Below are 23,284 nucleotides of genomic sequence, written 5' to 3'. Positions count from 1 at the left end.
TGCATTGATGCTCATGTTGCCACAAGCTAATAATGCACGACAGTACATACATAAGTGAATCATGTGCCCAAAATTTGGTTGGATATTTGGCACAGTTCCCCGTGCCTCCTCTGGTGATAAAGAAACCGATGTTGTTGGTCTCGCCACAGGAGTTGGTCGAGGATTGTCCATCATATCCCTTAATTCCGCCCGGCTGTAATTTAGGGGATGTTTCCTCGTCATGTGCCTATGCATGGTATGATTACCATAGCTGTATTTTTTGTCCGTCCCTCTGGACAATTGTTCCTTGCATATGAGGCATGTTGCGTACCTGGCATTGACCTTTTTTTGGCCACGAGGGATGGAAAAAAACTGCCAGATGAAACTGGGTTTCTTTCTTGAAACCCGGGGCAACTCTTCCAGGAATTGTGGTTGTTCTCCCTCCTCATCCATCTCTTCATCTTCCTCCTCAGTGTTGGTAACCACCTGGGGAGGTGGTCCTCTCTTCCCATGAGGAGGTGGAGGTGGTGGTGGGGGTGCACCAGCTGAAGCAATCAGTGAAGCCATTTTCATACAATCAAAATAGGTCTTCCAAGAAGCAAAATAGGTCTTCCTCTCACAATAATGAAAGTCAGAGTGAGGAAAGAAGGAGTGGTTTTCATCATTTGGAAAAAACAATACTTCTCAACCAATGAAAAGTGTTATTTTTAGGTCACCTGACCTAGCCTTCCATAATTATGAAACTAAAAGTGAAATGAACCAATGAAAAGCTTTATTAACAAGTCACATGACCTCTAACGCTCATGTTACGCGCTGCGGAACGCTCCCCGGTTAGCTTCCGGTTCGCTGCGCTTCGCGCCTCGGTCCGCGCCCCGGGACACTTCCGGGTGCGCTAACGCGATACGTCACAAGACGCATTTCGCGGCAACGCGATACGTCGCGCTTTCGCGCCGCGGATCGCTTCCGGGGAGTTGCGTTTCGCGCCTCGGTCCGCGCCCCGGGGCACTTCCGGGTGCGCTAACGCAGTACGTCATAAGACGCATTACGCGGCAACGCGATACCGTCACTATGTTGATTTGTTACCGGTTCGCGGACCGGATCGCGGAATCGAATTGAGCTAACGGGAAGCTTCCCGGTTAGCGGACCGGGAGCGAAACAAAAAAAATATTTAAAAAAATTTATTAATAAACATATAAAATATATTTTTGGATTTAAAGAAGAATACATTTTACAGCTGTAGATATTAGCTTTTAAAAAACCAATGAAATTCACTGAAAAAACCATAGGTTATAGACCATATATAGTTAGGAATTAGCATTTACAAAACCTTGAAAATTCACTGAAAAAACCATAGGTTATAGACCATATATAGTTAGGAATTAGCATTTAAAAAACCTTATTTTACTCACACAAAACCATTGAAATTCCATATATAGTTAGTTGTACTAACTATATATCGCGCACCCGCAATCCACTGCTGATGATGTCACATATTACATCATTCATGACATGGTCAGTGACATCACTGATGACATCACTGATGACATCTCAAATGACATCACTGATGACATCACTGATGACATCTCAAATGACATCACTGATGACATCACTGATGACATCTCATTTGACATTACTGATGACATCACTGATGACATCATTCATGTGATAATACGATGAAGCTCTTCAGACTCTAATATAACCTTAGATACAGTAAGTGTAAACAGACACTCACAGACTGTCACTCATCCATAGAGTTACACACACACCTAGTCAGTCATGCAAAGAATCAATCACACATCCATTTTCTCAACTATACAGTTATACACACCTTACTTATTCAAAGATATACTAACACATATTTACTCTCTTATACAATCCCTGATACAAGTTCACAATGATCCATACAGCCACTCACACATTCACTGGCTCTTATGCACAGTTATTTATATATGTCAACTCTCACATGTACTGTGTTTTACATATGTACTTACTTTTACATGTAGCACTGAGATATCCATTCACTCAGCAATACACTCATGCACACAGTCAACCGCCCATACAGCTGTTTCCACATGCACTTTTGAACCCATACATCTAGTGAATCAACTGCTCACACATCTATGCACAGAGTCATACACCTCCCAGCCACCCATACACACTCTCAGTCTCCCATACAAATACGTAGGCAACCAATCAATAACGCATATAGTTAATCATATAGCTAATGATCAACACATGCAGCAGTTTATAGAACAACAGACATAATGATGCACAAATTGAGACAGTTTAGTCACTAACCCATGCACTCAGTGAGACACATTTAACCACTCACTCATACAGTCAGTCATGCACCTACTAAATCCTTCATCCAGACATTTATACATCCACTCATTCTTAAATATGTAAGACATATTTTAACTTTACAGAATTATACAGTCACTGGATGACGTCATCAGTGATGTCATCAGTGATGTCATTTGAGATGTCATCAGTGATGTCATCAGTGATGTCATTTGAGATGTCATCAGTGATGTCATCAGTGATGTCACTGACCATGTCATGAATGATGTAATATGTGACATCATCAGCAGTGGATTGCGGGTGCGCGATATATAGTTAGTACAACTAACTATATAAGGAATTTCAATGGTTTTGTGTGAGTAAAATAAGGTTTTTTAAATGCTAATTCCTAACTATATATGGTCTATAACCTATGGTTTTTTCAGTGAATTTTCAAGGTTTTGTAAATGCTAATTCCTAACTATATATGGTCTATAACCTATGGTTTTTTCAGTGAATATATATATATATATATATATAGATATATATCCAATAGAGATTTCCCACACCTCTCTGATGCACTACAGCTGGTAGCGCTCCAAAGGACGGGAAACGGACACCAAATGTTGTGGTAAAGCAGGTCTTTATTCAGTTACAGCTTTCAGGTCAGGTCAGACGCATTTCGAATAACGATGTATTCTTGTTCACTTGACAAACCACAGTCCACTTTCTATTTTTATAATCTGTTTTGTGCGTGATGCTTTCACCCCCAGCACGTGATTTATAAACATAAAGGAAATTCTTTGCCAGCATAAATGCTATACTGTTGTGACTTAATTCGCAGTGTGCTGACTAGCACTCTTGTTTTCCCAATCATATATTACCAATTGTTGAACAATTTTGAACAGTCGGCACATTGATTTGTCATATTTGCACATGTCAAGATTGCAATAATGATTATAGCTTGAATGCTGTTTATAATTATACATTGGACTCAATGTGAGTTACAAGTACTAATTCATTATGCACACATCAATATATAAATATATAAATGTATAAATATATAAATACATTAATGTATAAATATATAAATAAATAAATACGTACATATATAGATGCATAAATAAATACCCACATACTATAAATGAATGACACTTATATAAACAAACTTTTCTCAAAATTCATGATCATGCATGTATTACAGTACTTGATGAAGTAGCAGTCTAACGGAGTAAATTCCTAAATTGATATGTAATCTAACTGGATTGATATCAATATGGATAGCAGTCCTAGTTGTATGTGCAAATAGTAGCAGTGTGCAAATTTATTCTGTTTGCTATTGGTATGTATGTCACAATAGTAGCTGCCTATAATATTTCTAGAAAAAGTGCAATAAGCGAGTGCAAAGTTATTTAACTGTGCAAAATAGAGCTCAGGTAGGGTAATAGATAAATATATTAAAAAATACAAACAAAAAAATATATTGTATGTATTGAAAAAAACTAAAAACAGACATATTGTAGTTGAAGGGGAACACTTGGATATTCAGAGATTTGATTTTGTTACGCGTGCAGATGATGTATATAAGGATATATGTATACATTTGCAGTGTATATAAAAGTCATAGTTTTAAAGGAAGTTGTGTAGGTCCTCCGTGTTGTTTAGTCCATTGGGATATTTGCTGTCTAGTTCAAGAATGCATTTGGACTCTAATTGCCTTAGTTTTTTCTCTCGATTGCCACCTCGAGGTAATTCAGGGACAGCAGCAATTACAAAGTGTTACAAATATTTGAGTTCATTATTGTATTGTATATATATATTACCTACTGGCGGTTGCCAGTAGGTAGTTATAGTTTCAACCTAGTTTCCATAGGAAAAGCATTTTTTGATTTGCTAATAACTTTGGCGTCGTTTAACGAATCTTTATGAAATGTTCCAAAAAGTTACACTTTTAAGGTCAGCTCCCACCTTGAAAGTTTGGGGGTGATTTGTCAAGCGGGGGTCCCAAACCTGTTTTCCCCCATGTTAGTTTTCTTAGGAAATTTAGCGACGAGCTACAGCCCGAACTGCTGAACGGAATGTCCCCAAATTTGGCAGAAAGGTAGAGCTTGGTTCAGAAAGCAACCTTTTTTTAAATTGTGTAAATCCGTTCAGTATTTTTTGACAAATTAAAAAAATAAGTTAAAAAAATCAATTTCCCATAGGAAACTTTGTGCAAGGCTACAGCTGAAACTGCTGAACAGAATTACCCCAAATTTGGCACAAAGGTAGTGTGTGGGTCAGGAAGTGAGCTTTTTTTAAATGGTGTAAATCCGTTCAGTAGTTGCTGCGAAATTAGAAAAATAAAAGTATCAATATCTGGTCAGAGCCTAAGTTCCGTGCACAAGCTTCACTGTGGTTGGCTGCCAACACTCCAAACCAGGAAGTGTTGGCAGCCATCTTGTGGCTTGGTAGAAGCAAGTCGCTAGAAAACAGTGAAACAAGGGCATAAAACAAGAGAAGGGGGCAGGGTAGAAACACCCTGACCCCCAAGGTCTGCTCAAGGGGTCCCAGAAGGACCCCCAGGGCAAAAAAAACATTCAAAAAAATAAAAATGGCATAATTTGCGCTGGGGTCGCTGGTTCCCATATTTTATTTGAATGAGAACCCAGGGGTGGACTAGGTCCGGGGGACATTTCTTAAAAAATAATAGCGGGGGCTCGCTGGGGCTCACTGGGGCTAGGGAGTCCCCGCTTTCTCAGGGCTTCACTCATGTTGGGAAGTTTGCGCGGCCCTCCTCCTGGAGCCCTCCATCTGCTTATAACTTTGACATCGTTTGACGATGCTTTACGAAATTTTCTGAAAAGTTTCTTTTTTTAGATCAATTGCTATATTGAAAGTTTAGGGGTGATTGATCAAGGGGGCTGAGAAAAAAGGGGGTGTCAAAACTGCTGAACGGAATTACACCAAATTTGGTAGGGAGAAAGGTCTTGACCCAGAAACTGCGGTTTTGGTGTAAATCCGTCCAGTAGTTTTTGAGATATTAAAGGGAAAAACATATATATATATCTGGTCGGTGCCTAACTCGCGAGCATGAGCTTGCATCTTATAGGCTGCTAACCCTTCAAGCAGGAAGTGTCCTCTTATTGGCTGCTGACACTTCAAACCAGGAAGTGTTAGCAGCCATCTTGTGCCTCGCATCGAGTGAAAATATAAAAGAAAGTTTCCGGGGCAATTTAATATAGCGGAGCTCTGTGTATGATGATTTGTATGCAGTGAAGGTTTAAGATTTATTAACAACAAAGGAGAAACAGGTGAGCGCCAGGCAGCACGACTTCCACTCCAGGACACCAGTAGGAAAATAACATTTTCACACTCCCTGCGCCCAACATCACCACTTCACAGGTATGCCTTTAGAAGGCAGTCCGTCGGCTCGCAGCTGTCTACCTTTGCGAGCTAGTACGCTGCTGTTCCTTTGGAAGCGGACGGCTTGTAGTTCTGCCTCTGTGAGCCGAGTGGACAGGCCGCAGTTGTCCCTCTGCGAGCCTGGGTACAAACTGTTCATAATTGACACTACATGAGCATTAAAAAGCCATTTTGTGATTCAGTTCGTCAGCTGGCATCTGTCGAAGGCATTTCTGAAAACATACAGGAGCTCTTTCTGTGAGAGATAACCCTTTAACACTGCATGTCCCCACATTAGCAGGTAACGCACCCTCTTCTCACATCACCAGCATACCCCAATAACCTTCTTGGGCCTGGAAGTGTCCCTGTGCAGAGAAAGAGAGAAAGAGTGGGAGAGAGAAAGAGAAAAAGAGTAAGATACAAGAAAAAAAAACAGTGTGAGAGTGAGGAAGGCAGAGAGAGAAAGAGGAAGAGAGAAAGAGTGAGCCACAAGGAAGAGAGAAACAGTGTGAGAGAGAGGAAGACAAATAAAGAGAGAGAAGGAGGAAGATAAGAGGAAGAGAGAAAGAAAGAATCAGTGTGAGAGGGAGGAAGAGAGAGAGAAAGAGTGAGAGAGAGGAAGACAGAGAAAAAGAGTGAGAGAGAGGAAGAGAGAGAGAAAGAGTGTGAGAGAGGAAGAGAGAAAGAGTGAGAGAGAGAGGAAGCCAGCCAAAGAGAGAAAGAGTGAGACAGAGAGGAAGACAACGAGAGAAACAGTGTGAGAGACAGCAAGAGAGAGAGAGATAAAGAGAGAAACAGTTTGAGAGAGAGGAAGAGAGAGAGATAAAGAGTGAGAGAGAAGAAGAGAGAAAGAAAGAAAGAATGAGACAGAGAAAAAGTGAGAGAGAGAAAGGAAGAGATGGAGAGGGAGTGTTGACACTGGAGAAAATCTTCGCAGCTCACCTTTGTCTCACCGGTGTGTCTCCAATCACGTGCCGGGAGATAGTGCATCCCTCAATTTTAGCGATCTGAAAGATAGTATAGAATTAGTAATTGCAGAGTACATACAACTGCACACGTGTAATTCTCTATTTCGCTAATGCGCAATGAGGCTGGTGCACCCCATCCACTCCCACTGCTTGGAGATGTCTGTGCGCTCTTGTGCGCACAGACTGCTGCACACTATCCACTCCTACCGAGGTAACTGCCCGCTGCTGCGGAAAGAAGTCTCTCTGCTCACCTGCCACCACGGGTGTGTATGAGGGTCCACCACGTGCTGAAGCAACCTTCTCAGGTGTTGCATACTCGCGGTAAAGCAAAGTGCACAATTCAGAGTGGGTGTTGGTTGTCAGGATGGCCACGCATCATTGCATATTTTTCGCGCGTTCAGCTCTGGTGGTGTTGGGGGGGTGAACGTCGATTCGTGATTCTCAGCCTGTTAGATAAAAAGCAAGATAAGATTGTGTGTCATGCATCCATCAAAGAAGAGAGAGAGAAAGAAAGAGTGAGCAGAAGACAGAGAGAAAGAGAGAAATAGTGAGAGGAAGAGAGAGAGAAAAAAGAAAGAAAGTGAGAGGAACACAGAGAGGAAAAGTGAGAAATACAAAGAGAGAGAGAGAGAGAAACAGTGAGAGAGAGAGAAAGAGGGAAAGAGTGTGAGAAAGATGAACAGGGAAAGAGAGGAAGAGTGAGAGAGAGAGGAAAAGAGAAGGAGAAAGAGACAAACAGTATATTAGGAAGAGGTAGATAGAAAGAGTGTGAGGGAGAGAAATGAAGAGATGAGGAGGGATATTGAACGCCCGTACTGTGTACAAAACCGTCACAGCTTACCTTTACACCACCGCTCTGTCTTAAACCACCTACCGCGTCCTAGTGGTACTCTCAAGCTCCCACATCTGAAAGATAGTCTAGAATTAGTAATGGCAGAGCAGGGTTGGTTTAGGATTCCAAATCGATCCTGGCACGCTAAAAAAAAAGTGGCCCACATTTGCATATTGGCTTTCCTCAAAACACTGCTACGGCAAAATTGTATCTATAAAAGGGGGGTGGGGGAGGGGAGAAGAAAAAAATGCACAGATTAATTTACACTGGTGACTTAAAAACAAGTGAGGCCACTTCTGCTCAGGCCCTCTGTCCTGCAAGAAATGCATACATTAATGGGCTGGCCCTTTGAGACAAAGAAAGTGACACCTCTGCCTGTTCCTAAACGTAAAGTAATGGCGCCCATCTGCCTCCAGAAAGGCCATTTAGACACCCACTGGTCTGCTGGCTGTATCCGAAGAACAGCGACACCACCCAAATCTGCCCCCCAGACTGCTCCAAAAAGCATCCAGAGTTGGAACTGGGCACCGGCCCCTCTGGCATTGCACCAGTGTCTGCGTTACCAATCCGACGCTGTGGCAGAGAATATGCGAGTGTGTACGCCTAAATCGCTCTGCTGTCTTTCTGCATTCCGGCTGCTGTATCCCATCCACTCCCGCCGCCCAGAGGTATCTGCCCGACGCTGCGCACCAAGGCCTCACTGCTCACCTTTTCGCGGTCATGGCACCCTCCACATCATGCAGCGCAGTACTGCAAGGTAATCGGTCACACATTTGGAACTGAGTCTTGATATCGCCATGGCAGAGGACATACTAGTGCACCTATCATCATCACAGGATATACACCCGCTCAGTGCTTGCGGTGCTACTAACTCAGTGAGAAGTGAGGCCATGCACACTAAACTCTAAAACAGTGTAGAGCATGTGCGCCCGGTCTTTTGAATTAGCAGGGTCACGTGCCTTGTGACGCCTGTGCTGGATGGGTGTTGTGTGGGTGTATACCAGCCGTGAGGGAGTGGCTGTGGCATCAGTGTTGCCAGATTGGGCTATATCCCACACAATTGGGCTATAAGTTTTCCAGTTGTGCGTTAACATTTTGGTTTGTCCTAGTTGCCAGATTATAAATATGTATACAGCACTCCAGAAAAGTATTATGTTAAAGCCCCTTATTAGACAAATATTTACTTTGCATCCTGCTGCAACATCAATTCCAATGCATTCAGCACCTGATTGACGCTGTCCCTGCCCCTCCTTCCCTAAAGTAGCAATATTGGGCTAGTTTGGGCTACTTTTTGATTGGTTTGGGCTATAGAAAGCTTACAAAATCTGAGAACACTGGATGCGGGTGTCCCTGTTGGAGTGCTACCGTCACCCGGATTGCAAAAGTCAAAGTGTCACTCTGTGAGCCAAGTTCAACAATATGGGCAACATGTAATGTACGGGGAATCGCTGACCATATATTCATGCAAAGTTCCACACAAGAAAGATGGTGGACATGAAACATCTGTGTGGATCTGAATGTTTATTGCACATTCAGTGGAGTGCTGCAGCTGTAGCAATACAGGGCCATGAAAATTTGAAGTTTCAGTTTTCGGCACATGGAGGGCAGTCAATTAGAGAGAAGCTTGTTGTCGGAGTAAGGCTGCGCCAACATATGTACTTATACAATCACTATGACGATCCTCATACACTTAAAAATTCACTATACACTCTGCTTGCAGTACTCTAATTATGCAGTCTCTCTGTATGTACTTGTGCCATGACCGAGACAAAGTTACATAACTAAAGTTTTCCCCCACTGTCAAAGGTAAGATGGTTGCATACGCTGTCCAGAGCACTATGTAATGTGGTAGGGCCCAGGGGCAGCATATTGCATACATAATGAACACATGGACACAGATAGATAGTGGAACTGGGTACGGGCACGTGCACTTGACTCCTTTTTATTACCAGGGTCACAAGTCCAGTGACGTCTGTGGTGGATGCATGTGGGGTGATTGTAAGCCAACCCTCCGGGAATGGCTGGTGCTGGCAACAAGTACAACAGTAATCAATGGATCAGACATAGAGATTCAATCATAAAGGGTCAATGATTTGTGCTACACTAAGTTACGGGCACCAGATATGAAACAATACAGAAAAGATTCTATCGTAAAGGGTTCATGACTTGTGGTACACAGAGGTAGGACAGCAGATGTGAAATTATACACAAAATATTTTATCATAAAGGGTTGTAGTGACCACACCACAAATGTATTTGTAATTTTAGTGATAATTTATTGGTAACTTTGTCCAGCTATAAAGAAAGGTGCAAGTACGATCTCTGCCACATCACATCTGACATCGTAATGTTCTCCATCTCTCGGGTGCAGTAATCAGCACAGACATCGAGGAATGTTTTTAGTCACTTCCTCTTGACAAAATTCGAGGACATAGAGTACAGTTCTCTCTGTAATAAATAAAACATGTCTCAATTTAAATTGTGAGCTCTTCTGACCACAGTGTAGGTGTATGGAACAAAAGATGAAACATTTATGGAATACATTGTCGAAATATGTGGGTTTTAGGGTTGTTTGTAGGATCCAGTTTCTCTATGCGAAAGCATCTTCAAGCTGTACATTTTTTTGCTTTATTACAAATGTCACAAAAAGATGTTAATATTTCACTTCTGTTCTTGGATTTTCGTCACAATAAAATACACTGAACATAATCTTCACAAAAGTTATTTACAAAAGTTTAAGCTATTGCCATTATAAATTAAAATCACTTTTATTTAAGTATTAATTATTTAAAAAAATTAAAAGCCATTGTTAATTTGTAATATCAATACAGCTAAGTCACGTAAATACAAAACATGTTGCAATACAAATGCTATAGGTGTCACATTTGCGAAAGTTATAACTATTGGCATTGTAAATGACAAAGCTATTAATTTAGCTATTTTCAAAACCAACACATAAATAAAAAAAATTGTCATTTACAAGACCAATAGCTCAAACTTTTCTAATGAGAGACCTATTGCATTGCAAATGCTTGTTTTTATATCTATCAGTGCTTCCTGTTGAGGTTTAATTTTCGTGACAGGCGCCTCATTGCCTACTTGTAACTATTCTCTGACCCTGCTTCAAGGGTCAGAGCAGGGTCAGAGAATAGTTGCAAGTAGGCAACGAGGCGCCAGGAAGCACTTACAGGCTTACAGCAGCAGGTGCCCAAGTTGAAGTTAATTTCTTAGTAACCCTTTTGTAAAAGGTTACAAAAAATTTGCTTCAACTTTTGCTCCTGCTGCTGTAACCCTGTAAGTGCTTGGCTGAAAATTCGTCCCCGCTGATTCGCGGATTTGACAGCGATTTCGCGAGATTCGCGGATCGCGAAATCACGGATAATCCGCAAATTCCGCGAGCGGAATAAATTTTCAGCCCATGCTTATGTGTGGGCAAAATTTGCGAATTCGCGTTTCGCGAACTCGCGCGAAATCAAATTCGCAATCCGCAAAATCCGCGAATTCGTGCGAATTTGCGAATTTTTGGTTTTTTTGCATGTTCGCGGGGTTTTTTGCGTGTTCGCGGGGTTTTTTTGTGTGTTCGCGGGGATTTTTGCATGTTCGCAGGCCGCTTGCATGGCAAAGTTACCCATGCGGTCGTGTATGGGCACAGCACACTCTGGTCCACCACTGCCACCCTCTGGTTCATCACTGCCACCCTCTGGTTCACCACTGCCACCCTCTGGTTCACCCCTGCCACCCTCTGGTTCACCCCTGCCACTCTCTGGTTCACCACTGCCACCCTCTAGTTCAGCACTGCCACTCTCTGGTTCCCCCCTGCCACACTCTGGTTTAGCACTGTCACCCTCTGGTTCACCACTGCCACCCTCTGGTTCACCACTGCCACCCTCTGGTTCATCACTGCACCTCTTGTTCACCACTGCCACCCTCTGGTTAACCACTGTCACCCTCTGGTTCAGCACTGCCACCCTCTGGTACACCACTTCCACCCTCTGGTTCACCCCTGCCACCATCTGGTTCACCACTGCCACCCTCTGGTTCATCACAGCACCCTCTGGTTTACCCCTGCCACCCTCTGGTTCAGCACTGTCACCCTCTGGTTCACCACTGCCACCCTCTAGTTCATGACTGCCACCCTCTGGTTCATCACAGCACCTCTGGTTCACCACTGCTACCCTCTGGTTAACCACTGTCACCCTCTGGTTCAGCACTGCCACCCTCTGGTTCACCACTGCCACTCTCTGGTTCACCACTGCCACCCTCTGGTTCACCCATGCCACCCTCTGGTTCACCACTGCCACCCTCTGGTTCACCCATGCCACCCTCTGGTTCACCCCTGCCACCCTCTGGTTCAGCACTGCCACCCTCTGGTTCAGCACTGTCACTCTCTGGTTCACCCCTGCCACCCTCTGGTTCATCACTGTCACCCTCTGGTTCATCACTGCCACCCTCTGGTTCACCACTGCCACCCACTACCGAGACCTTTTGTGACGCAGCGGCAGCACAAAAGATGCGCCATGGTGCTGGGTATTAACAAAGTGACGCATCTGAGAGATGCGTCACGTTGTAAAGCCCTGTGCCATCAGGAAGAGTTCCGGCGCAGGGGAGGGCGTTCCTGCGCAGGAACGCCTCCTAAAAGTGGCTGAGTGAAATCTACAAGATTTCACTCAGTCACTTTTAGGCCAATGATGCGTCAAAACCCTGCGCCTGCTTGAAGCAGGCGCAAGGCTTGATGCAGCATTGGGGAGAAAGGGCCCCCCAGAGCATTGCTGGACATGCGTCGCAAGCGTGACGCAGCTCCAGCAATGCGCTGCTTTTACGGCACAGATGCGTGACGCATCTGTGGCGTTTTTGCCACATGGTGCGCCGCATTGTAAATGCGGCGCACCATGGGTGGCGGAGCTGCGGCGCACAATAACTACTGGCGCATCCCTGGGGATGCGCCAGTTATTGTAAATCTGCCCCTATACATTTAGCCAACGAGGGAGCACTTACTGATTAGACAGTAGAGAGTACTCCAGTTGAGTAGAGGGTGTCTGACCAGTGGCCCGGTGGCAGTGGGCTGATTGGTCGGCTGCTTGGCGAGCTGCTGCCTTTCCCATTTCCCGCCCCGCTGATTGCGAGCGGTGGCGACATCCTGGCTGAAATTGTTTTTAAAACTGTTATTAACCTACCTTAAACTTGTGCAGGTATCTGACATTCTTGGGCATTTAGGGGTGAGCTGCCGGCTGGGGCTGATCGGGTCCTTCGCGGGCTCCCAGCGGCAGCGGGCGCCATCTTGGCTTGGGCTTCGCCTTCCACCACAGCCCTGCCATTCCCCCGCCGCTCCGCCCCTACTTAGCAGCGCGTTTTCCTGCTCCCCTCGTGTCTGACCAGTGGCCCGGTGGCAGTGGGCTGATTGGTCGGCTGCTTGGCGAGCTGCTGCCTTTCCCATTTCCCGCCCCGCTGATTGCGAGCGGTGGCGACATCCTGGCTGAAATTGTTTTTAAAACTGTTATTAACCTACCTTAAACTTGTGCAGGTATCTGACATTCTTGGGCATTTAGGGGTGAGCTGCCGGCTGGGGCTGATCGGGTCCTTCGCGGGCTCCCAGCGGCAGCGGGCGCCATCTTGGCTTGGGCTTCGCCTTCCACCACAGCCCTGCCCCTCCCCCGCCGCTCCGCCCCTACTTATACGGACAGCATGAGGCAGCGCAGCGGACGAGCGCAGCGGGCGCGACGGAGGCGCGCCGGAGTTGCGCCTGAGTTAAGCCCGTCTGCGCCCGTCCGTGGCCGGCCGGGGCTAGGGGCACGGGACGCTGCTGGCTATACCACCTACACCCCGTCTCAGCTATGCCTCCTGTGGTCCCCCGGCTGTATAAATTCTGCTACCACCACCGGCCTACACCTCCTCGGTCTATATAGTCCTCCCCCATCCCACCCCCCCAGTTTAGTATCATCTCTTGTTTCATCTGCCTCCACATCCTCCCCTGTCCCTCCATCACTCCCAGTCCCTCCCGCTCAATTGCCTTCTACTTCGGCTACCCTTCTAAACACCAGGTCCGCCGTAAACCACCAATACGAGCTATTTGACTACCTTGACACAAATAAACCAGATCTCCTGTTTTTAACTGAGACCTGGTTTAAGACCGACTCCCTGCCCAATGTGCTTGCCGCCCTACCATCCACTTATTCCGCCATTCGTGCGGATCGCCCTGACGGCAAGCGGGGAGGTGGAGTGGCGCTAATAGCACGCACTGATGTCACTTTTCAAATCCTCCCCTCCCCACTTATCACCGATGTTGACCTTCTTGTAGCCCGTTCTACCTCCTATCAAGTCCCCCTTACTTTTGTTCTTATTTACCGTCCTCCCCAGTCCACTCCTTCATTCCTCCCCGAGATCCAGACCCTTTTGGCCACTTTGGCAGTTAATCATTCCTCTGTACTAGTACTAGGGGACCTTAATTTTTGGCCCAATGACCCGGCCGAAAGCCCCCAATCCAAGGAATTCACCAGCCTCATGAAAAATTTGAATTTTGTACCGCTTATCCACAGTCCTACCCACCAACATGGCCACACACTGGACCAAATCTGGACACTAAATGCTTCATCCACTCCTCCTATTATTTTTCCCTGCCCATGGTCAGATCATTTCACCATCACGTTTTCCCTTGCCCTATCACTCCCGGTCAAACCCCCCTTTCCCAAAAACACCTGGGTTCGGAAATGGGGTAAGGTAAACATGCCCTCCCTCTGTTCGGCCCTGGCCACGACCTGCCCGGACCTTACTGGTTTGACAGCCGGCCCTCAATTGGCCGCAATTAACAACTGGCTCACGAGGGCAGGAGACGAATTCGCCCCCCTTAGGCGCCTCTCAGTAAAACGGGCCCATGCAGCCAACCGTTGGTTTACCTCCGACCTTAAAGAGAAAAAACTCGCTGCAAGAAGGGCTGAAAGAGCTTGGCGAAGAACTTACGACCCTGCCTTAAAAACAATTTACCTGGCCACTCTGCACACCTATAAAAAGAGCATCCTGGAAGCTAAGGCTGAATATTACACCCACAGGATACTGGTTGCGGAGTCACAATCGAAAGAAATCTTCTCCACTGTTCATGAGCTTGCCTCATCCACTAGAGCCACATCAACCATCCCCCCGTCTCAATCCCTCTGTGACTCGCTTAACGAGTTTTTTATAGATAAAGTTGTAAAAATTAAACATAACATTCCCCAACCCTCTCCCACCTTTGTGGACCCTTCCCCCCCCCCTCCACTGCTAAACTGACCAACTTCCCACTCCTTACCATTGACACTCTTCGTCCCCTGCTTCAACGGGTCAAATCAGGCTCACCCCAGGACTTTGCCCCTGCTAACATACTCAGGGAAATCTACTTAGCTTGTCCCATCCCCCCTCTGACCCTCCTCAATGATTCACTTATCCATGGTCATGTTCCCATTTCACACAAATCAGCGACTGTCATCCCAATTTAAAAAAAATTGGACGCCGATCCTTCCTCTGCTTCTAATTACCGCCCCATTTCACTCCTCCCCTACCTTGCAAAGGTACTCGAAACCCACATCACTTCCACGCTGAGCACCCACATTGAGGCAAATCATTGCCTCTCCCCTTGTCAAGCTGGTTTTCGCCCCCTGCACTCTACCGAAAAAGTGGTCATTTCAGTTATGGACAAGCTGCGTGAAGGAATCGACATCAACCTTCCGCAAGCCCTGATTCTCCTTGATTTATCCGCCGCTTTTGACACGGTGGATCATACCATTCTTCTCAGCCGTGTCAAGGCGGCGGGTGTAGAGGGCCTAGCCTTATGCTGGCTAGAGTCCTTTCTTGCTGGGAGAACACAGGGAGTCCATCTGGCTGGTTTTGCGGCGGCCTCTCGCAAGGTAGAATGCGGGGTCCCCCAGGGCTCATCACTTTCCCCTCTTTTGTTTAACCTTTATATCTTCCCCCTTATTTTTATGTTACAGCAACTGGAGGTCACCGTATTCAACTACGCGGATGATCTCCAGTTAATCTTCAACCTGTCCCACTCACCTTCATCTGCCCTGAACGTTCAAACCATTATGACCCTCATTCAAGATTGGATGAACTGCAGCCACCTCAAACTCAACCCGGACAAGACCGAACTGGTCTTGACCGGAGGTGGCTGCAGTCCCTGGTCTCCCTCTTTCTGGCCCCCCTCCCTTGGTACCCCTCCACTTCCGGTTCCCAAAGTGAAGACCCTGGGTATCTTTCTTAATCCCCAGCTTACTGTTCTCCCACAAGTTAATTCTGGGGTCTCTTCATCTTTTTTTTCCCTCAGAGTGATTAGGAAAGTTTCCCGCTTCTTTTCCCCCCCAGCTTTAAAAATCATCATGATGGCCATGGTACTGTCCCGTATAGACTATGGCAACATAGTCTATAACGGAGCCCCTGCATACATGATCCATCATTTACAACTGGTGCAGAATCAGGCGGCCCGTCTGATTCATGGCCTTCCCAGGTATCATCGGGTCACCCCTTTACTCAGGTCCCTGCAGTGGCTCCCCATAAGAGAGCGTGCCCTGTTTAAACTCGGCTGTCTTACCTATCAAGCCAGAGCGGGCACTGCTCCCGAGTTTATCTGCTCCCTCATCAAACCATACTGCCCAGGCAGAGAACTCCGCTCGGCCCATTTGGCCCTCCTTACCATTCCCCGCTTTAAAAAGCAGAGGGCGGGCGGAGCGAGATTCGCTGTCCTGGCTCCAACGTTTTGGAACTCCCTCCCGATTGCCCTGCGCACCTCACTCTCCTACCCCCGTTCCGGAAAAACCTTAAAACTTTTTTGTTCACCCAAGCCTACCCCTAAATCTCTCTGCTGCTGCCATCCACTGATCACCACTAGCGATATGAAACCGCTGGGTATGCGAGCGCTGTACAAATGTTTTTAAATTCAAAAATTCAAATTGCACAAAAAGGTGGCATATGTGTGGACAGACACGCAGGGCGGGATTCATTCTGCCCCCTGTTAGACTCGTTTTTTGTGCCCTTCTGCCCTCTGTTAGACTCGTTTTTCCCTTGTTTTTCTGCCCTTCAGTCCTCTGTTAGACTCGTTTTTCCCTTGTTTTTCTGCCCTTCTGCCCCCTGTTAGACTCGTTTTTTGTGACCCTGTGTCCTCTGTTAGACTCATTTTTCCCTTGTTTTTCTGCCCTTCTGCCCTCTGTTAGACTCGTTTTTTGTGCCCTTCTGCCCTCTGTTATTGCCTTGTTTTTGTGCCCTTCTGCCCTCTGTTAGACTCGTTTTTTGTGCCCTTCTGCCCTCTGTTAGACTCGTTTTTGTGCCTTTCTGCCCCGTTAGACTCATTTTTTGTGCCCTCCTGCCCTCTGTTAGACTCGTTTTTCCCTTGTTTTTCTGCCCTTCTGTCCTCTGTTAGACTAGTTTTTTGTGCCCTTCTGCCCTTTGTTAGACTGCTTTTCGTGCCTTTCTGCCCTCTGCATCACCACATCATCACCCAGCCCTACCCCAGCATCACTCAGCACCACCACATTATCACTCAGCACCAGCACAGCATCACTCAGCACCACCACAGCAAACACTCAGCACCACCAAAGCATCACTCAGCACCACCAAAGCATCACTCAGCACCACCACAGCACCACTCAGCACCACCACAGCACCACTCAGTGCCACCACTGCAAACACTCAGCACCACCAAAGCATCACTCAGCACCACCAAAGCATCACTCAGCACCACCACAGCACCACTCAGCACCACCACAGCACCACTCAGCACCACCACAGCATCACTCAGCACCACCACAGCACCACTCAGCACCACCAAAGCACCACTCAGTGCCACCACAGCATCACTCAGCGCCACCACAGCATCACTCAGCGCCACCACATTATCACTCAGCACCACCACAGCACCACTCAGCACCACCACAGCATCACTCAGCACCACCACAGCATCACTCAGCACCACCACAGCACCAATCAGCACCACCACAGCACCCCCACAGCATCACTCAGCAAAACCACAGCATCACTCAGCACCACCACATTATCACTCAGCACCACCACAGCACCACTCAGCACCACCAAAGCACCACTCAGCACCACCCCAGCATCAATCTGCGCAACCATTCAACAACAACTGGTTCAAATATGTTCTCTCAATGTTTCAAACTTTATTACAAATGTCACAAAAAGATGTTAATATTTCACTTCTGTTCTTGGATTTTCGTCACAATAAAATACACTGAACATAATCTTCACAAAAGTTATTTACAAAAGTTTAAGCTATTGCCATTATAAATTAAAATCACTTTTATTTAAGTATTAATTATTTAAAAAAATTAAAAGCCATTGTAATTTCTAATATCAATACAGCTAAGTCACGTAAATACAAAACATTTTGCATTACAAATGCTATAGGTGTCACATTTGCGAAAGTTATAACTATTGGCATTGTAAATGACAAAGCTATTAATTTAGCTATTTTCAAAACCAACACATAAATAAAAAAAATTGTCATTTACAAGACCAATAGCTCAAAGTTTTCTAATGAGAGACCTATTGCATTGCAAATGCTTGTTTTTATATCTATCAGTGCTTCCTGTTGAGGTTTAATTTTCGTGACAGGCGCCTCATTGCCTACTTGTAACTATTCTCTGACCCTGCTTCAAGGGTCAGAGCAGGGTCAGAGAATAGTTGCAAGTAGGCAACGAGGCGCCAGGAAGCACTTACAGGCTTACAGCAGCAGGTGCCCAAGTTGAAGTTAATTTCTTTGTAACCCTTTTGTAAAAGGTTACAAAAAATTAGCTTCAACTTTTGCACCTGCTGCTGTAACCCTGTAAGTGCTTGGCTGAAAATTCGTCCACGCTGATTCGCGGATTTTACCGCGATTTCACGAGATTCGCGGGTCGCGAAATAGCGGAAAATCAGCAAATTCCACGAGCGGAACGAATTTTCAGCCCATGCTTAGTTAACAACTACTCACAAGTGTGTACACGCAGGCGGGTACGTACACACATGCACACACCCCTACTGTGTTCCTTTGACAGACAAAAATGAGTATGTGGTTGCAGGACTCACACCACTCCTCCACCCCCCCAGCAGTGAGCGGCCTCTGAAGTGCTGTGAAGCCCTTTGGTGCTGTGTGTGTGTATTTATATATATTTTATATATCGCAAAGTCGACCCGAATATATGCAAGCGCTTTACATTAGCACCGATTACGATATACAAGAACACATTGGCATGGACATATTGTTATGTTAACGACTACTCACAAGTGTGTACACGCAGGCGGGTATACACACACATGCACCCGCACCTACTGTGTTTCTTTCACAGACAATAAGGAGTGATGGTTACAGGGCTCGCACCCCTACCCCCATCTCCCCCCAGCAGTGAGCGGCCTCTGAAGTGTTGTGAAGCACTTTTCTGCTGTGTGTGTGTATTTATATATATTTTATATAGCACAAACTCGACCCGAATATATGTGAGCGCTTTACATTAGCACCGATTACGATATACAATAACACATTGGCATGGACATATCGTTATGTCAATGACTACTCACAAGTATGTACACGCCAGCCAGTACTCACACACATGCACACATCCCTACTGTGTTCCTTTCACAGACAATAAGGAGTGTGTGGTTGCAGGGCTCACACCCCTCCCTCCACCCCCCCCCAGACGTGAGCGGCCTCCAAAGTGATGTGAAGCACTTTGCTGCTGTGTACGTGTGCATCTATATATATGTTTCATATAGCGAGAACTCAACCCGAATATATGCGAGCGCTTTACATAGCAACGATAATGATATACAAGAACACACTGTCATGGACATATAGTTATCTTAACGACTACTCACAAGTGTGTACATGTTGGAGGGTACGCACACACACGCACACGCACCTACTGTGTTCCTTTCACATATAATAAGGAGTGTGTGGTTGCAGTGCTCGCACCCCTCCCCCAACCCCCCTGCAGAGAGCGGCCTCTGAAGAACTGTGAAGCACTTTGCTGCTCTGTGTGTGTATTTATATATATTTTATATAGGGCAAACTCGACCCGAATATATGCAAGCGCTTTACATTAGCACTGATTACGATATACAAGAACACATTGGCATGGACATATCATTATGTTAACGACTACTCACAAGTGTGTACACGCAGGCGGGTACGCTCACACATGCACACGCCCCTATTGTATTGCATAGCGACCAGTTACAAACAGGTAGCATCATCACAAAAAATACCAGAACACAGCAGTTAGATCGAATAGTGGAGTATTTTCTGGTCATTAATAGTTTAACAAGAGTGTCCATAGCATTGTCATTCATGGAGCATCACCCCTCAAAATAAATCAGGATGTGCCAGCAGGTACGCTGTTATAGGGCTCCAAAAATCTTTAGGGAGAGAGGCTGCAGGCAGCTCCTCCTCATACACCTGCAGCTGGTCCCTGCAATAGGCTAGATCTTTAAGCCACAGTTTGATAATAGGAGCAGACCTTGATCCCCATATCTTCGCCACCACCCACTTTGCCATCAGAGTGGATACCGCCACGAGCGTCTATTGGCTGGTTTCAAATGGCTCACATACCCTAGCAGACATACTTCAGGCGTACAGGCCACGGGCTCCAGCCCCACCTCCGACAATATACGAGCCACTCCTGCCCAGAATGCGAGCACTGTCCCACACATTCAGGCAACATGATAAAAATCTGCATCACCAGCGCCACATCGCATACAGCTCGCCGATTACCTCAGGCCATACTTGTGGAGTTGCAGAGGCGAATAATATATTTGATGTAGAAATTTGAAATGAATGATCCTGAGGTTGCAGTTAGCTATGAGCCGTCCTGTGAGTTCACAATTTGCCGACCATACCTCCATCGAATTCGGACCACCAATCGCGGCCTGCCAACGCTGGCGTGACCGGTGATCCTCAAACTCTTGCTCCCGCTGGGGAGCATAGTAAAGCCTAGTAATAAGTCCTTTACGGCTCCCTCCTGCCAGCATTGCATGTAGTGCCCGAAGGATTGTAGGCTCCCCAGGGAAGTCCGGATACGCATCCAGAACAGCCTGCCTGACCGTAACGTATGTAAATAGAAACATAAAGGAGCGATTTACATCATTCTGAGCTTCTCCAAGGGTTTTGAAGTGACCCTCCTTGTACAGATCACCCATCCGGGTAATACTCGCAGCCGCAAGCTCCTTCAATGCAGCGGGCTCCCAAGCAGCCGAAATTCCCAGATGCGAAGCTATGGGTAAAAGTGGGGCATATAAATACGAGAGCTGTACTCTAGCTACCAGAGCTTTCCACACCCAGGACGCTGTGAAGCACTTTGCTGCTGTGTGTGTGTATTGATATATATTCTATATAGTGTGACCTCAACCCTAATATATGCGAGCGCTTTACATAGCAACGATAATGATATACAAGAACACATTGTCATGGACATATCGTTATGTAATTGTAAACGACTACTCTCAAGTGTGTACATGCAGGCGGGTACGCACACACACATGCACATGCCCCTACTGTGTTCCTTTCATAGACAATAAGGAGTGTGTGGTTGCAGAGCTCCCACCCCTCCCCCCACACCCCCAGCAGTGAGCGGCCTCTGAAGTGCTGTGAAGCCTTTTGCTGCTGTGTGTGTATTTATATAAATTTTATATAGCATGAACTCGACCCGAATATATGCAAGCACGTTACATTAGCACCCATTATGATATGAAAGAACACATTGGCATGGACATACCGTTATGTTTACGAATACTCACAAGTGTGTACACGCAGGCAGGTACACAGACACACATGCCTCTACTGTGTTCCTTTCACAGACAATAAGGAGTGTGTGGTTGCAGGGCTCGCACCCCTCCCCCAAGCCCCCTGCAGAGAGCGGCCTCTGAAGTGCTGTGAAGCACTTTGCTGCTGTGTGTGCGTATTTATATATATTTTATATAGGGCGAACTCGACCCAAATATATGCAAGCACTTTACATTAGCACTGATTACGATACGAGCTTTCCACGCCCAGGACGCTGTGAAGCACTTTGCTGCTGTGTGTGAATATTTATATATATTTCATATAGCGCGAGCTCGACCCGAATATATGCGAGCGCTTTACATAGCAACGATAATGATATACAAGAACACATTGTCATGGACATATCGTTATGTAAAAGACTACTCACAAGTGTGTACATACAGGCGGGTACACACACACACACACATGCACACGCCCCTACTGTGTTCATGTCACAGACAAAACGGAGTGTGTGATTGCAGGGCTCGCACTCCTCCCCCAACCACCCCAGCAGTGAGTGGCCTCTGAAGTGCTGTGAAGGACTTTGCTGCTGTGTGTGTTTTTATTTATATATATTTTATATAGTGCAAACTCAATCCGAATATATGCGAGCGCTTTACATTAGCACCAATTACAATATACAAGAACACATTGGCATGGACATATCGTTATGTTAACGGCTACTCACAAGTGTGTAATGCAGGCAGGTACACACACACATGCACACGTCCCTATTGTGTTCCTTTCACAGACAATACGGAGTGTGTGGTTGCAGGGTTCGCACCCCACCCTTCACAACAGTGAACGGCCTCTAAAGTGCCTTGAAGCACTTTGTTGCTGTGTGTGTGTATTTATATACATTTTATATAGTGCGAAATTGACCCGAATATTGGAGAACCGGGCCTTATGGGCCTAGCGGCGCAGGGCACGCCTAATATCTCCGGGTTCACCTGCCTTGTCAGACAGAGACACGAAACACTCGGTTAGGCGTAGAAAATCAGGTTTATCAGCTGCAGCTAAGCACAGTTATCCAAGAAGTACAGAAGTATATTCTTAGGAGACTGCCACTTAATTCCGTGGTGCACAATCTTTTATAGTACACATATTTACGACATGTATTCTCAACACATACAAAGCTAACCAATAGGAAAAGTTGGAAAACAAGCTATTGAATGTCCCAAATACTCCCTTCTTTCAGACCCCGTGTTCTCTCCTCCCCTCAAGTTAATCAATGCTAGTGCATGTAATTCAATTTGCAGGTGGTAGGACATATTTGCGTGTTTCAAAGGATAGTTGTGTAATAGGAGAATACAAGAAGAGAATAGCGAAGGCCAGTCAAACAAGATAAAGTAAAGGAAGAATGGTGAGACTCAAACAGTCAACTAAAACAGGGATCAATCAGTCTAGACATGGATCAACAAACTCGGCCAGTCCCTGACATCGGTTTCGTAAACAAGGACAGAGGGTTACTTTTTAACTAAAAGAGATGCATTGCAGCTGGAAAGGCAAAAAACCATGTTCGCCATGCTGCCTGAGTAAAGGCAACACAAAATGTCGGCTGGACACAAAATGGCGGCTGAATACGAAGTGAGAACGAAAATCGCAGAACCTCAGCCCCTCCTTTTGCCATTACTCAGGCAAAACACAAAGAACTCAAGTTAGTCTGCGTCAATGTCAATGGTCATGAGGTCATTGAGCTGTTACTGCAACATCATTTTAATATTCTCTGTTTTATGTGACACAGGCTTTGGGACACACAAGGTGGCACAAAGACCACAGATGGTGGGGCCGCACTGCAAACAAAGACAACAAGAGAAAATGATGGCTAAAATCATCCAGAGGAAAGTTAACACATTCCATCCCCAAGTGGACAGTAGTCCCCAAAACCATCCCATCACAGACCAATCTCCTGCGTCCTAGTGAATAGACTCGGAGATCACGTGTAGCTTAGAAATGGCTTGGTATACTGTAGGAGCATTATCAGGAATAAAAATGCAGCAACTGGACCCAATCAATTTACAGACTCCTCCTCTATCTGCAAGGACAATGTCTAAAACCATTCGGTTT

The sequence above is a fragment of the Lissotriton helveticus genome, chromosome 3_1, assembly GCF_964261635.1.
Source record: "Lissotriton helveticus chromosome 3_1, aLisHel1.1, whole genome shotgun sequence".
NCBI classification, from domain to species: domain Eukaryota; kingdom Metazoa; phylum Chordata; class Amphibia; order Caudata; family Salamandridae; genus Lissotriton; species Lissotriton helveticus.
Note: the sequence above shows the minus strand (reverse complement) of the source record.